General features: G+C 37.7%; 1 long non-coding RNA gene across 1 annotated transcript in view; it reads left to right on the forward strand.

The window, feature by feature from the left end:
* The window catches only part of LOC108305408, a 40,099-nt gene that overhangs the window by 8,474 nt on the left and 12,650 nt on the right, over positions 1–18,975 (forward strand). Inside the window, exon 2 of the long non-coding RNA XR_001825715.2 lies at positions 17,503–17,604. This is a non-coding gene — a long non-coding RNA (uncharacterized LOC108305408). The remainder of the gene's footprint in view (positions 1–17,502; positions 17,605–18,975) is intronic.

Genomic DNA, 18,975 nt, shown 5'->3' on the forward strand with positions numbered 1-18,975 from the left:
AAGAGGAAGAGGAAGAGGGAGAGAGAACAGAGGTGTTGCTTTATTGCCCGGGCTAAAATGCAGTCTAAAAATGGGTATGCCTGTAATTATGTTTAATAATAGAGACATTAAAAAAAAAAGAAACAGGGAAGAAAATAATTAACAAGCAGTCAACCAATATTTCATTTAAACCTGTAAATACGTGTGATGTAGTACTGATAAGAGTGTATGTTTTATGTATTTAAAGTGGAGAGTTCTATGAATGTTAATTAAGTCTACTTGTTCCGGATCTGATTAACCTTTAAAAGAAACAGTCTTCTAGCAATAACAAACACAGTAAATTAAAATTTAAAAAAATAATGGATTGGTAAAACAGAAGATTAGATAAAGCAAAGAGAGAATTAATGAACTGGAAGTAAGATCCAAAAACACTATCTGGAGTACAACCCAAAGGAAAATGAAACAAGAAAATGAAAAATATGAATGGTGGACCTGTAGTAGAGAGCGAGAAGATCCAACATATATATGAGCATATTTTTAGAAACAAATAAAAAAGAATGAAGGAAAAAACTACATTTGAAGGGTGAATGGCTGTTAATTTTCCAGAATTTTTGAAAGCTCCCAAGCCCTCATGCTTTAAGTCCAATGTATACAGGCCGGGTAAATCAAAACAAACTAACAGCTAGTTAGTTGTTCATATCAGATGAAACTGCAGATCATCAAAGACATATCAGAAAGTCAGCCAGAGAGAAATGAAAAACCTTCTACAGAGGAGGATCTGCAAGACTGAAAGCTGACTTTAAAAAATTTTTATTTTATTTTACTTTGAGTTCCAGTATACGTGTACAGAACATGCAGATTTGTTACACAGATAAATGTGTGCCATGGTGGTTTGCTGCATCTATCAGCCTGTCACCTATGTATTAAGCCCCACATGCATCAGCCATTTGTCCTCATGCTCTCCCTCCTCTTGATCCCAGCTCCCCACTCCCCAACAGACGTAGGTGTGTATTTTGTTCCCCTCCCCTCACTGTGTCCATGTGTTCTCATTGGTCACCTCCCACTTATGAGTGAGTACATGCAGCGTGTGGTTTCATGTTCTTGTGTTAGTTTGCTGAGGATGATGGTTTCCAGCTTCATTAATGTCCCTGCAAAAATATAATATCAAAATTGCAAAATATAAGTCATACTCACAAAAACGTGTCATAAAATAAGTGAAATAATACCTTTAGTTTTGTTGAGAGAAAGTATTTGTTTACCTAGAATTCTATATCCAGAGAAAAGAGCTTTTGAAAATAAAGGGGAAATGATGACCTTTAGAGGTAAAGAAGAGATAAAATGTTTACCACTGAAAGACTTTCACAAAAGAAAATTCTAAGGAACGCACTTCAGGAAGAAGGACAATCATGTCAAATGGATAGATCTTAGAGACAAGAAGAAATAGTGAGTGCAGAGATGGTTGTAATTGTTACAGGCAGTTAGACAAGCCTGGAGTGGGCTCCCTCCAGGCACCTACCAGGAATATCAGATCATCATCAGTTGATGGTTCAGCAGTTATCATATTGCCTTTCTCAAAATGATAATTTGGCAGCCAGCACCAGGGAGAGACAACCTTCTGATGGCCCACAGCTGTCACACTAAAGTGTTAATTGAACACAGGGGCCAGGGAAAGGGAATTTCCCAAACAGAGACAAACTCTTCCTAAACACACTGTGTAGGCTCACCAAGCATAAGGAGGGCACTGTGCCTGAGGGCAGCCCACCCTAAGGGAAGAATCATGGGAAAGGTGCTCAAGAAGCAGAGGTGGGACAGAACATAAAGTCCTAGGATCAAGGTTAAGTATTGCATCTGTCCTTCAAGTTTCCCTCTTGGGTCTCCTCCAAGTGTACTTTCCTTTCTTTCCTGCTTTAAATGTTTTTATTAAACTCCTTTAAATAAGCTTTTTAATAACTCCTGCTCTGATACTTGCCTCGGTTTCCTTTTCTGCCTTATGCCCCTCAGTTGAATTCTTCTGAGGGGGCAAGAATTGTGGTTGCTGCTGGTATGTACGGATTTGCTGCCAGGTAACTCAGGTGCCTTCTACCCCTAATATAATGATCTAGGTAAACCTAACAAAATTGACTGTGTAAAACAATAATTATAATGTCTAGTTTGTAGCTTTAAGAAACAAGGCAAAACCTAAACACTCACAACTATTGATACGACTCTGATGACTGAGGGAACACCAGGGTCCCTTGCCTTGTGCTGATTTAGATAAGATGACACAGATACACGTGGAGTGGTTTTAAGGAGCAGAGAGTTTAATAGGCAATAAAGAAAAAAGAAGCTCCCCCTTATAGAGAGAGAGGGAGGGAAGCTCTAAGCAGAGAGAGAGGAAACTTGAGTGTGGAGGAAACAGTCAGTTATATTAGGAGGCTAGAGGAGGTGGTGTCTGATTTGCATAGGGCCCAGGGGATTGGTTTGACCAGATATGTCATTCACATAGCTGCAAAAAACTGGCGCTCACACCCTATCTTTTTAATATGCAAATGCAAGGCACCATGATGTCCTGCACATGTGGGGTTATCTGGGGGTGGCCATTATACTTGGCAGACGGGGTGACAAGACGAGTGAGGGAATCATCATATTGGCTGGACCCAAATTTTAAAGGCCAGCATTTGCATATCAAAGCTTGCTGGCCTGGCCCTTCTAGCCACTTTCCTGCTAGACAAAAAATGTTTCTGGAGCTGCTTTAAAAGAAAGAAAATCTTTGCAAGGACCCCTTACCTTTTCTATCTGTCTAAAATACATTCTTAATAACTCCTATATTTCCCCTGAGGAGATGTCACCCTATCCGCTGTTAGGGAGTTTTGGGTGACAACTCCTTCTGGCTACTTCCTGCTGAAAAGGGGCATCAAGTGGGAACAGTAGCTAGGGCTCCTCCTGGGGTCAATCTAAGAGTCTTTGGAAGAATGACATGTCCATATGTGCTTCTCTTTGCAGGACCACTTGTAGTTTGATTGATTCTAGATCAGAGGAAGGAATTTGAGTTACAGTACTGAGTATACAAGATCCAAATATTAATGCAAGATATATAAGCAAGAGGGGGCTTAATAAAAGAGCTAACCAATGCCATAAAGAAGACTGGAATTCGTGAAAGAGGGATTGTACCCACTCGGGGCTGAAGCCTACATTTTCTCTTAGCCTGTCAATAATTTTGATTTGATCTTTGAGTACCAGTAGATTTTCCTCTCCTTTACTAGAGGTATTAATCCAGAAGCAGCATTTTTTCATTTAAACATGCACAGGTTCCTCCTACTTCAGCTGTAAGGACATCGTAGGCCTGTCTATTTTGTGCTACTACTGAGGCTAAAGAGTCTATAGATTGTTGTTGTACCTCTGTGGCACCTATAGTGGCCTTCCATCCTCATTGCATCATAATAGAGGTATTAAGAACTGATCTTTCAAGGAGAGGATGCCCATAAACCTCAATAGGCCTCTGGCTATATAATTTTGCATCCACGATTTTTTTTTAATATGGGATTTTCATATGCATGCCTTCCCCAGTCTTTCCTTTCAGTTAAATCTACATATTAGTGTATAGAAATGAAATACCTCTTTGTCCAGTATATTTGAGATAGTGTTGTTTCTAGAAAAGAGTCTAAATTGGGGATGTTCCCAGATGATACTGCCATCTCAGTAGAATTTAAAAATAATAAGTTAGAAACTACTGCTACTATAGTACAAGTTCCCTTCCAATGCATTAGAAGGATTACATGACTTCAGGAACCACAGAAAAATATATAGCCCCATTCCTTGAAGGGACAATTCTTTTTTTTTTTTTTTTTTTTGAGACGGAGTTTCACTCATGTTACCCAGGCTGGAGTGCAATGGCGCGATCTCGGCTCACCGCAACCTCCGCCTCCTGGGTTCAGGCAATTCTCCTGCCTCAGCCTCCTGGGTAGCTGGGATTACAGGCATACGCCACCATGCCCAGCTAATTTTTTGTATTTTAGTAGAGATGGGGTTTCACCATGTTGACCAGGATGGTCTCGATCTCTTAACCTCGTGATCCACCCGCCTCGGCCTCCCAAAATGCTGGGATGAAGGGACAATTCTAAGTTGTGGCTTGTGGGAGATGCCAGCAGATTTTTCTCATATTTTAGAAGTTTCACTTCTTTACATGTAATAAGGGCATCCTTGGGATAAGGATATCCATATTTATCATAGTCATTTACAATACTGTTTGGAATTTGACATGCCAAGTAAGAAGGGTCCACCTAACAAACGGAGTTTTGAAACATTAGAGACATAAAATGCCATGGCCAGTCTCTCAGATGATCCTTGTGGCAAGAGCTGTCAGTCCAGATGTCTCTAGTTTGCCCACAGATCTGTAAGCAGCTACTATTAGCAAACATCATACAAGGGTCTGGAATTCCATGAGGGGGCATATTTGGAAAGGTTAATGTGTTATTCTTTGCATTATAGTCAAGGCGGTTACTTAGAGCATGCCACTCCCATTGGGACTTCCAACCAGGAGAGACTAGATTCTGACTAGACTAGAAGGCCTATTAGGCCTTCTGATCCTTTTAGATCACCCTTGCTGTGCTCTCCTCCTCCACGTCTTTGAACTGTCAGAAATTACGAGTCTGATGTTACAGTATCTGAGATCTCCCAAGTATGGCCCTTTCCCACTGTTTTTAAAGCAGAGGGAGGCATTACTCAGTCAACTTTTCCCACCCTGTGGGTGTGAAGCTTATCTTTGGGGAGAGTGGTCTTTGGCATTGGGGACAGAGTGTCCTCCTGAGAGAAGGTAGTTAGGCAGTTGAAAGTGCTCCCATACGATGTCCCATCAGGCATTTCCTGCAGAGATAAGAGTAAAGGGGGAAGAGGAATACTGGAGATGGTGGAGCTAGAGTAGCTGATGGTACAATTAGAGGGGGCCTGAAAGGGTTGGGACATTCTATAGCTGTCTTAGATTGCTTCTCTAGAACCTCCTTTAGCTCTAGGGAACTATTCCCTGTGGGCTTTCCTGCCATGGCTGCTAAAGAACTGGGTTGATTGTATAGAACCTGTAAAGGCCTGGGTTGTCTCACAGGGCAAAGAAAGTCTGTACATAAAGGACCTGAATCCATTTGTGCTTCTGCCTGCAGAAAAGTTCTAACTGTTGGATATTAAAATCAAGGCTTCCCCCAGCAAGCTAGATTTGTCTGTCCCCAAGATGGTAAGAAGGACACGCTCTTGTGTAATAGCATATGAAGTGATTTTTCTTCAAAGTCTCAGGTCGAAGGAGTCTCAGTGCTTTAAAACACAGTCCAGCAGAGTGCATGCTGAAAACAATCTGTTATTCATCTAGAAAGAGAAGTGAGAATAAAAGCATCCTTTTAGTCTCCTTGCTTTCCCTGTGTGACCCAGGGTGGAGAAGAAAACAGTGGGGGTGTCCCCCCAACTGTTTTCCTTCCCTAGTTCCTGGGTCCTGGCACCCTGTTAAATGTGCCACCCATGACTGTAGGCGTGACCCTTCAGGCCATAACACCAGAGGAACTAGACTTTTGAGAACTGGTCACACTTACCCAAGTAGTCCTAGTCCTCTGCCTAATATTTTCCTTTGCCCTCCTAGACTTGTGTGACCTGTGTGCCTCCCTAAAAATAAAATGGATCTCAGGAAACACTGTATAATTGGGCAAGGCCCTTTTAATGAAGGGGGTGTGCTAGATTGAATTCTATATCCTGCCATTATGGCCTGTGCTAAAGCATTTACTCTTAAAAAATGGTTCCAGTTAACTTCTGGACTTAAAGTTCCCTTACTAGTTAAGTACTGTCTTAATTGGAGACAGACTAGGTGCCTTAAAGGAACATAGGAACCTAATGGCCACTTTCCTGCTGATGGGACAATATCAAGACTAAAATTTGGCTATGGAAGACATTTAACTCCTAACTGTCAAAAGCAGAATTTTCCTGTTCATGGAAGAGGCTTACAGCCTGATTTCTAGTGGTGCAAAAGGAAACTATATGTTACCATAAAAAAAGTGCCTCATGAAGAAGATTTCTAGGTGGCTTAGAAATACTATGTGTCCACTAGAGAAGCAGTAGAGAGAGACCTGGAAATGCCATGTACTCTCCAGGCCAAGGGCAGACATAGAGTGAGAGAGAGAGAGAGAGAGAGAGAGAGAGAGAGAGAGGCTCATGGTGGGTTGCGGGGAAACCCTCTGTTTCTAGAAGATTGCAACAGTATACCTGATTTACTAAATCTCCACACATTGGACACACAGAGTAAGAGACTGTAGATAGAAAAAAGAAGGAGAGTTTTGTGACAGGATAGTTGGGGATTCTCTGCCAGTAGCCAAAATGGGCTGTTGGAGGCTGGGTTTGGTCCAGAGGCCTTTGAAAAATGCCAAGGGGTGCCCTGGCCAGAAATTCTCAGTTGCCTAGAACTTTTCCCAGCCTTGCATGATGGCGAGGTTTTCCCATAAAAAGAAACTAACTAAAACATGGCCAACATATCTGATGACCCATGGGTATTGGAGAGTTCTCCATATTCTCACCAGCAAGTCTGACATCCGAGTCTTTAGAACAGCAGGCAAGATAAGACTGTTTAACCAACTGATGGATGCCCATTGATTGATTTGATTTGATTTAAAATAGAGAAAAATAGCATCTCTGAGTGATAGAACAGATTTTAAGCTCACTCCCCTACTTACTACTCTGATGAATGCTGCACCTTAGTTTCCTGGTCAATGCACTAAAATGATATGGCTCTGCTGACTAACATCAGGGTCCTTTGCCTCATGGTGATTTAGGTAAAAATGACACAGGCACACATGGACATGGAGTGGTTTTAAGGAGTGGAGAGTTTAACAGGCAAGAAAGAAGGAAGAAGCTCCCCCTTACAGAGACAGAGGGAAGGGGGCTCCAAGCTGAGAGAGGAAACCCCAAGAGTGGTGATAAACAGTCAGTTATATTAAGAGGCTGCAGGAGCTGGTGTCTGATTTGCTGACAAGGAGAAGAGGGCAATAATCAGCTTATTGGATGGACCCAGTTTCTAATGGCTAGTATTTGCATATTAAAGCTTGTTGATCTGGCCTTTCAAGTCACTTTTCTTTTAGACAAGAAATATTTCTGGAGCTGCTTTAACAGAAAAAAAAACCTTACCAAAGACCCCTTATCCTCTGTATCTGCCTAAAACAATTTCTTAATAATTCCTATAATACTGTTAGCGTTTACTTCGGGAGAAGTGATACTGTAATTAATACAGCAAGATGTTTACATTTGGGAAGAGAGTAAATACATTGAGTAATTTTGGCTGTGTTAAATTTCAGTGTGAGAACCTCAAGGAAAAAAATCTCAAAAAATAAATCTAAAGAATCTAAGATCCAAGGCAATGGAAGGAAAACATGGAACAAGAAAAAGAGAGCACAGCAGGAGTAGCACAGAGAACACAGGTAAGTTAGTTTCAATATTATTTATCTTCAATTGGATAATTAGATCTCAAATGTTTATTGTCTTAATAAACAAGTAAACAAATAAATTGGGCAAAGGAAGACTTTGCATAGGCCAGTAACGAGAATCTGTCACGAACCAAGTAGTATGATTAATCTAATTCTGTTTACCTGAGAGTTTTAAAAGATGAATAAATACATAAATGAATGAATAAATAAATGTCAATTAATCCAAATGAAATCAAGAAAGAGGAGGGAAATAGAAGCATAAGAGGCAAGCAGAAGCCATAATATAAAAGTATAAACACAAATATGTCAGTAATCACAATAGATATAAAAACGCTAAATATTCCAGTTAAAAAAAAAAAGACTTTCAAACTACACTAAAAGTACTATAATGTATGTTCTTTTAAATAGACAAATATAGACTGTAGACACATTGGTAGACTTTTGTTTATAGATTTTAGACACATCTAAAGCAACTTACTAACTTATGAAGAAATAAAAGAAAGGAACAGATCCATAACAATGAAAGAAATAGAATTCGAAATTTCTGATTTTCAAGTTAAGAAACCCTAAGTCCATATGAACATGCAAGTAACTTCTGTTAAACATTCAACAAGAGTCTAATTTCAGTTTTCCATAAAATATTATGAATGGAAAAATGGATAATAGGCTAGCTTGATAAAAAATAAAACTAGAAAAAGAACAGTAGAAGAAAGAAAAACTTATGAGTTAAACTTATTTTTAGGCACTGATGTTAAAAGTTCTAAAAAAGAAAAAAGCAAAACTAAATTAATAATGCATTTTCAGCAGAAAATGTAACATAACTAAAATGAATTTAATTTCAGGAATGTAAGATTAGTTAATTATTATAATCAGTTTATATAATTCACCTTATGAAGTAAACAAGAAAACAATATAAGCTTCTCAATAAATACAAAAAGATTAATAAATTTGACATACAATTTTGATACAAACACTTAGCAAACTAGAAATAGAAGAGAACCTACTTAGCCTATCTACCAAGGAACCTCTAATAAATATAATACCTAATGGTAAACCACCAACAGCCTTTTCTTAAGATGAGGCACAAAATGATGCTCTTCATTATTGTTTTTTTTTTTATTCAATATTGTAGAGAATTCCCTATCTTGGGGTCAGCAAACTGTGGCCCATTAACCCAATCTAGCTTACTGTCTGTTTTTATATGACCCATGAACTAAATGATTTTTTTTTATTTTTAAATGGTTGGTAAACAATCAAAAGGATATTTCTGACACATGAAAATTATACAAAATTTAAATTTAACTGTCGTCTTGTTTCCTTATGTATCATCTATTTTGATGCTATAACTACAGACTTGTATATTTGCAACAGACCCTGTATGGACCACAAATCCTATCTGGTCCCTTACAGGAAGAGCTGCATGACCTCTGCTTTGGTTGGCAGAAAGACAGCAGATTAATTAGTTAATTAATTAAAGCTACCAAAGTTTTAAAAAAAAAATTTAGCTTTGCTTTGGTATAATTTACATACAATAAAATTAATCAACTTTAAATGTACAATTAATTGTGTTTTGAAAAATATACAGTTTTGTAGTCAGCACCACAATTATGATATAGAACATCTTTTATCACGCCAAAAAGCTCTCGTATGTTCTTTATCTATCAGTCCTCTTCCCTTACATCCAGCCCCTGAATGTCTCTGATCTGCTTTCTTCATTTTCTAAACTGTGGCATCTTGTTTTTGAACTTTTTCCACTTAGCATAAAGCTTTTGAGATTTATCAATTTTTTGGGCTGTGTCAGTAATTATTTCCTTTTTATTTATGATTAGTATTCTGTTTGTGTAGAAATAACTGAATTTATTTATACATTTCACCATATGAAGAAAACAGGTAGTTTCTATTTCTTGGCATTATACATTAAATATTCTATAAATATTTGAGTACAACTTTTTGTGTGAATATATGTTACATTTTCCCTAGGGTAAATATCTAGAGATAAAATGCTGATTCATGTGGTAAAGGTGTGGTTAGTTTTATTAGAAGCTGCCAAACTGTTTTCCAAAGTGGCTGTGCAATTTTCCATTCTCAACAGCCACGATTAAGCTTCCTAGTTGAATCATTTAATTGCCAGCAGGTGGTACCGTAATTTTTATTAAATGTTGCCATTCCAGTGGGTATGTAGTGATAGCAGGTTGTTGTTATCTGCATTTAGCTAATGACTAATAATGCTGCATCTTTTTTATGTTCACATTGGCAATTTTTGTGTCTTATTCTGTAAAGTTTGCCTAATTGTAAAAGGGATATCTGTCTTTCATTATTGAATCATAAGTGTTCTTTCTATATTCTAGATGTAAGTGTTTTATTAGACATACAGTTTACAAACATTTCCTTCCAGTTTGTGACTTAACATTTCATTTATCTAAAAAGTGTCTTTTGAAGAAGAAAGGGTTTTAATTTTGATAAAGTTCAACTGACAGGTTTACTTTGTGCTTTTTGTGCCCTACAAGAAATCTCTTTGCCTAGTCAATGTTCTCAAATATTTTTCACTGCTTTCTTCTAGAATTTTTACAGTTTTAGCTTTTATCTTTAGTTGTATTTAATCAGCTCTTACATTTAGTTATCAATTTTGGGTTGATTTTGTACATGGTGTGAGGTAAGTTTGAAAGGCCCTTATTTGGCATGTGGATATCACATTGTTACAGCAACAATTCCCATTACTTGGTTCTCACTGAATTACCTAGTCGTTTTTATAAAAAATTAATGGTCTATAAGGGTCTATTTATTTATTATTTATTTATTTATTAACCATCTATTCTGTTCTATTGTTTAATACATCTCTTTTTAGTCTAACATTGCACTGTCTCACGACTGTAGTTTTATGGTAAGTCATTAAATTACTTAATGTCTTCCAGCTTTGTTCTTCTTTTTCTAATTGGTTTTGACTTGTCTATATCCCTTGGCTCTCCATATACATATTAGAATCTTTTTATTAATTTCTCCAAAGAATTTGCTGACATTTTGGCTGTGATTGCATTTAACCAACAGGTCAAGTGAGAAGGAACAGTACCCTAGCAATATTTAGTCTTCTGACCCATGAACATGGTGTATCTTTCCATTTATTCAGGCATTTTTTAATTTCTTTCAAAAAATTTTTTTGTGGTTTTCAGGATATGTGTTTATTACTTTATCCTGGTCAGAAATTGAAATGGCAAAAGTATAAGGCTGAAAGGCAGAAAAAAAATACGAAACTTATAAAAGAAACAGCCAAGACATTTCAAAGAACACAATTAGGTGGAGGTCATCAAGCTCTGCTACAAAGTTATGTGAATTTGCAACCATGCAGTGTTGGTATGGGGTTATGAAAATTAAAGTGTGATGTAATAGAAAGCCTAGGAGCCGATTCTCATGGATTTGGAAATTAGATTTATGACAGAGTAGTCACAGCAGGTATGTGTGGAAAGAATTGCTTAACAATAAATAGTGCTGGGAAGACTGACCATTCACATGGAAATATAGATTCTCATATCACACCTTTTACAAAATTAATTCTCAGAGGATTGATAACCTAAACTGTACTACATAGTACCGATAAGAATATAAACTGTAAAATTTTGGTGTCTCAACACAATAAAAGGTTATTATTCGTTTTTCAAAATCAGTGTAGGTATTCCTGGTCAGAAGGTAGCTTTTGTCCATACGTTGATTCAGGGACCCAAACTCCTTTCAACTCATGGCTCCTCCACAGCCCAGCACCTCAGAGGCTTCCTTTTAATCACCCTCTTTTTCTGTTCCAGTGGCAACCACTGTTCTCTGTTCTCTCCATTGATCCAGTTGTAGATATTTATGATATGGCTATTTAGGGACTAAAAGACAATTTATGTGGCTACTGTCCCCAACCTCAAAACATAAAGACAAAGCAGATTAAAGATAACTAAAATATAAAATAATCCTTCAGGAAGAAAATTAAAAAATAGGAGACAATAGTCAAACAAATTTCAAAATCCTGCCATGTAGGCATTAGGAAGACTGTTCCCTGGTCACAGAGGACGTTCCTTGATGAGACTCAAGTCTCTAGGAAGTTTCTCTAGGAGAAACTTCCTCTCCACACTTCTCCACTATCCCCGGAGATTCTTTTTATTTTTTCTCCTCTAAGACAGTTTCAAGCTTTAGCAAGCATCAGAATCACCTGGAGGGCTTACAGCCCACATGGGTGGGCCCCATCCATAAAGTTTCTCATTCAGTGAGTCTGGGTAATATGCATTTCTAACATTCTCCTGGGTGATTCTGATGCTGCTGGGCTGGGGACCACATGTGGAGAGCCCTGCTGCCTAAGACCCCATCTGAAATGAGCTTTGAGGGGTCTGCCCTTCTTGAGAGGGCTGGATCTTCTCTGCCAGCTTCTTGCTGGGGCAGGTTTGGAGGCATGAGGGCTATTTTATAGTCACAGGCTTTTAAAAGCCAGGTTGCAATTTATTCAACAATATAATTCTCACAGACACGGTAAACTTCTCATCTATTTGATTCCAGTAAATCCCATGTATGAATAACCACATTCATTCTTCCTTAGACATAATTCTCAATCTGATTTAGGTCTTTGCTTTTTGCTCCCTATATCGTACCATTGCCTTTCTTGTCAATGTAATGGCAGGTACCTTGAGACCATCTCATACAATAGCCTTGAGTTGGACAGAAACAATCTTAATTTGATCTTTGCCACAAGGCCTAATCCTTCGTGTAACTGAGAATTCCTAATGAGTCTTTGTTGCTCTAAGTTATTTTTTCAGTCTAATTTTAAAATCATGGTTTAGGGTACAGAAATAGCTTTGCTAATCCTTGAATCTCCAAATTTCTGGACTTTCTCCACTCCTTTCCATCTCTGCTCTCACGGCAACAACGACTTCTTGCTTGGACTCATCTTTTTCTTTTCATACCTGAGATAAGAATGAGTAGAAACCAACACACACTCACATTTTTAGCTCTTTCCAATTACCTCCTCAGAGCTATGTACCTATGAGGCATTTGGTCTGCTTTTAAAATTACAGCAGACACCATTTTATGCTACTGCATAACAGACCTCTCCATATTTCTGTCTTGCTTGATCTTTTTCCTTGCTTTCTATTACCATCCACGATGTCAATTCCACATATTTTAGAATTTGTTAAGGTAGCTTTCCGATTCTAGATACCAATTTCTACATTGGTTAGGGTAATAATACTACGTGATGAAATAAATAGCCAAAAATTTAGCATCAACACAATAGAAATCCTTTTTTTGCTCAAGTGTCTGCTGAATATGGGTGTTCCTGGTTGGCAGGTGTCTTAGGTCAGGCTGCTGCAACAAACTACCATGGACTGGGTAGCTTATGAATAACAGAAGTTTACTTCTCACGGTTCTAGAGACTGGAAGTCTAGGATCAGGGTGCCAATATGGTTGAGTTCTGGTGAGGATCTGCTTCTTAGTTCATAGAAAGTTATCTTTTTGCTGTTCTTTCTGGGATCTCTTTTTATCAGGGCACTAATCCCATTCAACAGGGATGGCCTAATCACTGTCCAAAGGCTCCACTTCCTAATACCATCATACTGACAGTTAGGCTTTAAAATACAAATTTCAGAGGAACAGAAACAGTCAGTCTATAGTAGTAGGCTATTTACCTACACATTGTCATTCAAGGCTCTACGTTCCTTCCACTTGTGGCTTCATCGGATCCTAAGATCCTAGAGTATTTGCATCTTTGTGGATGGGGAAGGAGAGAATTGATGCCCTTCTTATATAAGCACTACATTACGTCTACTCATATTCCATTAACAAGAACTAGTAACATGATCCCATCTAGATGCAAACAAGGGTTAACTAATCACTGACTGAGCAACTTCTCCCTGATGATTCTACCTTCCAAAGAGAAGAGGCACAAACACTTGGTGGACAGTTAGCCTTCTTTACCACAGATACAAAAGAGTGCAGTAACACTGTAGATGACATAGGACACTATTTTAAGAATCTGGGGAAGAAAAGAATTTTTTAAATAAACGACAGACAACATAAACCACAAATAAATTATTGATAAATTCAACTACATAAATAAAGCATTAAGAACTTCTATTCATCAAAATATACCACAAGGAGAGCAAAAAGACAACCTTCAGACCAGGAGAAGATGTTTGCAATATAAACCCCTGAACTTACATATCCAGAAGATATAAAGGACTCTTACAAATGAATAAAAAGACAAATGGTTCAGTAGAAACTATAGGTAAAAATATATTGATAGATACAGGAAAAGTTGCTTAAACTCATTAGAATTCAGGGACATGAAACACTGAGCTACAGAGAACTGCCATTTCATATCTATAAGGTTGGCACATGTTTAAAAGCTGGATAATATGAAGCATTGGTAAGGTGGTGTGGTGTAGTGAACTCTTTTTCCAGTGCTGTTAGGAAGGAACAGTTACACAACAATTTGGAAAACAGTTTGGCGTTACCTCATACAGGTAGTGGGTACAAGGGTATTTGTTTTCTCATTATTCTTTTAAACTACACACACACATACACACACATAATTTATTTCACAATATAAATATTTTAAAACAATAATCTTTTGAGAATATGACATAAGAATTGTAGAAAATGTGATTTGAAGTCATGCTGTAGCTGCACTAGATATATTCTCCAACACTTGATCCCTCTTCTTGATCCTAGTTTCCTCTTTAGAATTATTTCTTTCCCCCATCATCATACAATTATTGGATAGCCTAGCTTCTTAGATTAATATGAAATAGCAGTTCCAAACCAATCCACCTGATCATCTTAATCTTCTGTGGGTTGGTGAATAAGGGGGTGAGAGTGCCACGCCATGACCTCTTTTCCAACTCACCCCCCAGTCCTCTGAAGGAAGCACACCTTCTGTTTGTGTCAAAGGGGTTAATTAATAAGACTTTGTGTCACTTCCAATAATTACTAGGAATTAAAATTCACAGAAGGCTCAATGAGGGCCTGGCAGCTGTGCCAAAATAAATCTGCCTCTGATCATGCAGCCGCAGCTGTTACATCTCAGAAAACATTTTCCAAATCACCTTGGTTTTTTCAAAGCCCAAGCATGAGTATGACCAGATTCCCAAAGAGTTCCTTGGACTTGGAAATAGGAAGATGGGCCCCACAACACACCATATGGATCTACCCTATGGCCTTCAAAGTTGACAGGACTCATTTATCATTTTTCATAAGAGTGAATTTCAAGCCTTTTATCCAGCAGCCAGAATTTAAGGCCATACATAAACTCTTCTTTGTTAACTTGCAAATGGAAATAATGAATTATTATAATAGACTATAATATGTAGCCTAAATGAGACAGATCCCCCCCCAGCACAGAGAAATAGGTTGAAAAATAAAGTAGAAATTTGTACCTGTCTTTGTGCAACATGAGGTGAAGTCATCCTAGAATCCCCTGGCATCCTCATGGCCCTCCAGAAACCATTTTAAATGTTAAATTGAGAACACAACCACTCCTTTTAAAATCCTTAGGCAAAATTATGCTTCCTAATTGTACATTACCTTGACTCCAATGCCAGAAACAAAACAACCACTAGAGGGCAGAGAACCTTATTAGAAATAAAAGTGCCTGAAAGAACAGAAAGCTCGAAATGCTTTCTTAGCCAAATATATTCATTTCTGAGAAAGGCAACATGAGGATGGGTTGTTTATATTTATACAATATCTTTCTACAAAATATGAGTCTTCCAAGGAATATAAACCAAACTGGCAAAATTAGTAAATGTACATATTTTTTTCACCAATGAGGTGCAGTTCCTAACCTGCCATATAATTCAATTAACCCAAAGAAATGTAATGTCTATTAAAGACTACATGTTAGAAAACCAACACCTTTCTAATTTGCAGTGCCTAGAAAATATTCTAAGGGAGCCCTAAACCAAAAGAGATGGTGGGATATATTGTGGAAATTTTATTTGGGAAAAGCAGGATCCTGTGTTAGGCATCCTAATTTTCCCTGGGCTTGTTGGGATATAAGGTAATGACTATGTGGCTAGTTAATACTTCAACTCGTTGATTTCTGGCTCTTGTTTGCATTGATGGAGGTGGTTGTTATTGGTGGTGATGTTCATCTTGTATATCTGTGTGACTTTCTCTCCAGAATGAAAGAAATGCTTTAGGGTCCTGCTTCATGACAAAAAGGAATTTCTAGATCATGCTACAACTTCCCTCACCAACAACGTTCCCTCTATGTCTGCTGAAGTACAAAGTATCTCCATATAATCAAAAGCCCTGTGCGTTACAAGTTAACTCAAATAAGCATGGATACACAAAGAAAAAAATAACGTACCCTGAGGGTGCACCTGCCTAGTAAAGAATGGAGCTGAGTACTTGGGCTGAAGAGGAGATGCTTAGGGAAGTTTTTGTGTATTCCAACTGGCAATCATTAGTTTCAAATCTGCAGGAAGAATGAAAGTCAGGAGAGAAATTGTGAGAAAAAGAGTAGAAAAGAAAATCTTGTGAGTTATTTGGTTAAGTGGAACTTGTGGAAGATTAGAAAAACAAATAAAAATGAAAAATGAACCAAAGGAGATATCCCATTCTCATTGAGTGTACGTGGAAAAAAATTTTAACATGGAAGCTGCTGTTATGGCTGTCTTTGAGAGTAGTAACATGGATGAAGTGCAATTGGAAGCTTTTGAATGGAACTCTTATCCTCAGCAACAGATCAAAGAATTCCCTGAAAACTCACATAAAATTCCCTTGGATGCCAGAAGGATCTCAAGTAAGCAGAATTCACGAGGACTAAGTTTCCTCCTAAAAAGCAATATGTGTGCTTCATTCTATACTTGGCTTGGTGTGTACTACCGTGGGGACATTTTATTTAGAAGTAAGTGAGAGAATCTGTTAAACCATGTAATAATGATGATAGTAATAATTATGATGATGATGACAAGGAGAACAAACTCCTTGTAGTTCTTGGTTGTAAGCACTTTCCATTTATTAACTCATTTAACCCTAATAACAATTAACCCCAAAAATGTAATGTCTATTAAAGACTGCATGTTAGAAAACCAACATATAATTTCTATGAATTAGAAATTATTATCTTGGTGTCCATTTTATAGAAGGAACTAAATTGAACCACAGGGAGATTAGGGGACTCACCCAAGGTCACATGTATAATAAGTGGTGGAAGTGGAGCTGAACTCAAGCAAGTCTGTTTCAGGTGCTACACTTTTAACCATTGGTTGAGCTGCTTTTGTAAACAATAAAAATGCTGTCTTTGCATTTTTTTCTAGTACTTATTGTTGTGTGAGTAAAATGTATAGATCTGTAAGCCCATGTAGTTCAGGTGTTCCAGACCAGCTGACTTGGATCCCTATGCAGGTTAAGAAGTTTGCCTCATGTATGGTGAACATGAAATTGATGCTGTCTTCTTGTTTTCTCTACACATTATCAACAGATTGTGTATTTAAAAATATGCAGTAGTACCTCAAATATTTAATTTTAAGAAAACAAATCTACTTATGACAATATTAAATGGAAATGCAGGTGATATGGTTTGGATCTGTGTCTCGTGTTACACTATATCCCCAGTGTTAGAGGTGAGGCCTGGTGGGAGGTGATTGGATCATCGGGGTGACTTCTCATTGTTTAACACCATTCTGTTCATGCTGTCATCACAATAGTAAGTTGTCATGAGATCTGGTTTGCAGTGCCTGCTCCCTCTCTTTCTTCCTCCTGCTCCAGTCACATGAAGCACTGCTTCCCCTTTGCCTTCTGCCGTGATCATAAGGTTCCTGAGGCCTCCCCAAAATCCAAGCTGATGCTGCCATGCTTCCTGTATAGCCTGTGGAACTGTGAGCCAATTAAACCTCTTCGCTTTATAAATTACCCTGTCTTAGGTATTTCTTTATAGCAATAAGAGAACTTACTAATACACCATGTTAAAAGAGAATCCTCCACAATTTTGCAGATTCCTGTCACCTGGAAGGGGTTGTTTGGTGTAATGCAAAGAAGACAAGTTCAGCCACTGGTGTCACCTACTCAACAGGTCATCTCCTCCTTTATTATCTCTTTTTCATTCTCATTTTCCTTCCTTTTCTAGACCTTTCCTTATACTGAAGAATTGTATAAAATTTATTTTCGCCAAGAAGTTCAGAAACTTTAACAAGGCTGATGTGATGAAGTGTTGGATCTTTCTTTGAAAGTAAGTTTTTTTTTACATTAATCATTTTAAAATAGAACATAGGCCAGGCACGGTGGCTCACACCTGTAATCCCAGCACTTTGAGAGGCTGAGGCAGGCAAATCACTTGAGGTCAGGAGTTTGAGACCATCCTGGCCAATGTGGTAAAACACTGTGTCTACTAAAAAAAAAAAAAAAAAAAAATTAGCCAGGCGTGATGGCACATGCCTGTAGCCCCACCTGCTTGGAGGCTGAGGCATGAGAATCACTTCAATCTGGGAGGAAGAGGTTGCAGTGAGTTGAGATCATGCCACTGCAATCTAGCTTGGGAGACAGAGCGAAACTCCATCTCGAAAAAAAAAAAAAGAATTTTAATTAAAAATTCAATGACTTTGATCAAACCTAAAGAAACTCCTAAACCAAAAAAAGATTGAGGGAGAATTTGTGTGGCTCTGTGTGCATTGACATAATTTGCCTATTCTTGTACTCCCTGCAAAAATTAAATGCTGTAACACATAGGTTTTCTATTTAATCAAATCATACACATTTAAGGCTTTTGCTTAGCAAATTTATCTGATTATCAGCTTGACATTTTTTAAATTATTTAATCATTAAGATAATCCTTTAGACCCTAGCTCTCGAAGTGTGATCTGCCTATCTCTGAAGGTGTTCTGAGTTCTTTTGAGGGATCCAGGATGTCAAAGCTATTTTTGTAATACTACTAAACTGTGTTTTGTTCTCACTGTTTGTCATTTACCCTGCTTATGCAAATGTAATGGTGGGTTTAACTGCTGGTCTTATAGCACAAAGCAAGATAGTGGCACCAAACTGTGCTAATAGTCATCACATTCTTCACCTCCACATACTTGCAGCAAAAAAGGGATATTTCAATCTCACTCAAAATATTCCTAATGAAGCAGTAACATTTGTTATTTTAAAAACATCTAGATTCTGAAATGAACATGCTTGAAGGTTGTGTGTGACAAAATGGGGAGTATGTTTAAAGCAGTTCTGTATTTTTCAATCCATAGCTGTCTTGTGCCAAAGCACCTCGTGCAATTTTTTAAGTTGCAAGCTGAACTAGATGCTTTTTTCATGAAACTTTTTTTTGAAAGAATGACTAATTGACAAACAGTGCTTTTCAGACTTCTTCATTTGGCCAAGAGTTTTGGAAAATCAACAAAATGCACCTGTCATTTCAAGGAACACAAACTAACAATATTTGTTTCCAGTGATGAAGTTCAAGCTTCCATGTGAAAATTAGAATTATGGAAAATTTATATCTGTCTCATGAGTTTGACAGCTTCCCAATTTTTAAAGGCTGTTCTGATCAGATTTGTGGTAATATTAGCAAATGTCATTTTTTGGCATTGAATAATAAAATATGTCAGTA

This window comes from Cebus imitator, unplaced genomic scaffold (assembly GCF_001604975.1).
Source record: "Cebus imitator isolate Cc_AM_T3 unplaced genomic scaffold, Cebus_imitator-1.0 Scaffold62, whole genome shotgun sequence".
Classification (NCBI taxonomy): Eukaryota; Metazoa; Chordata; class Mammalia; order Primates; family Cebidae; genus Cebus; species Cebus imitator.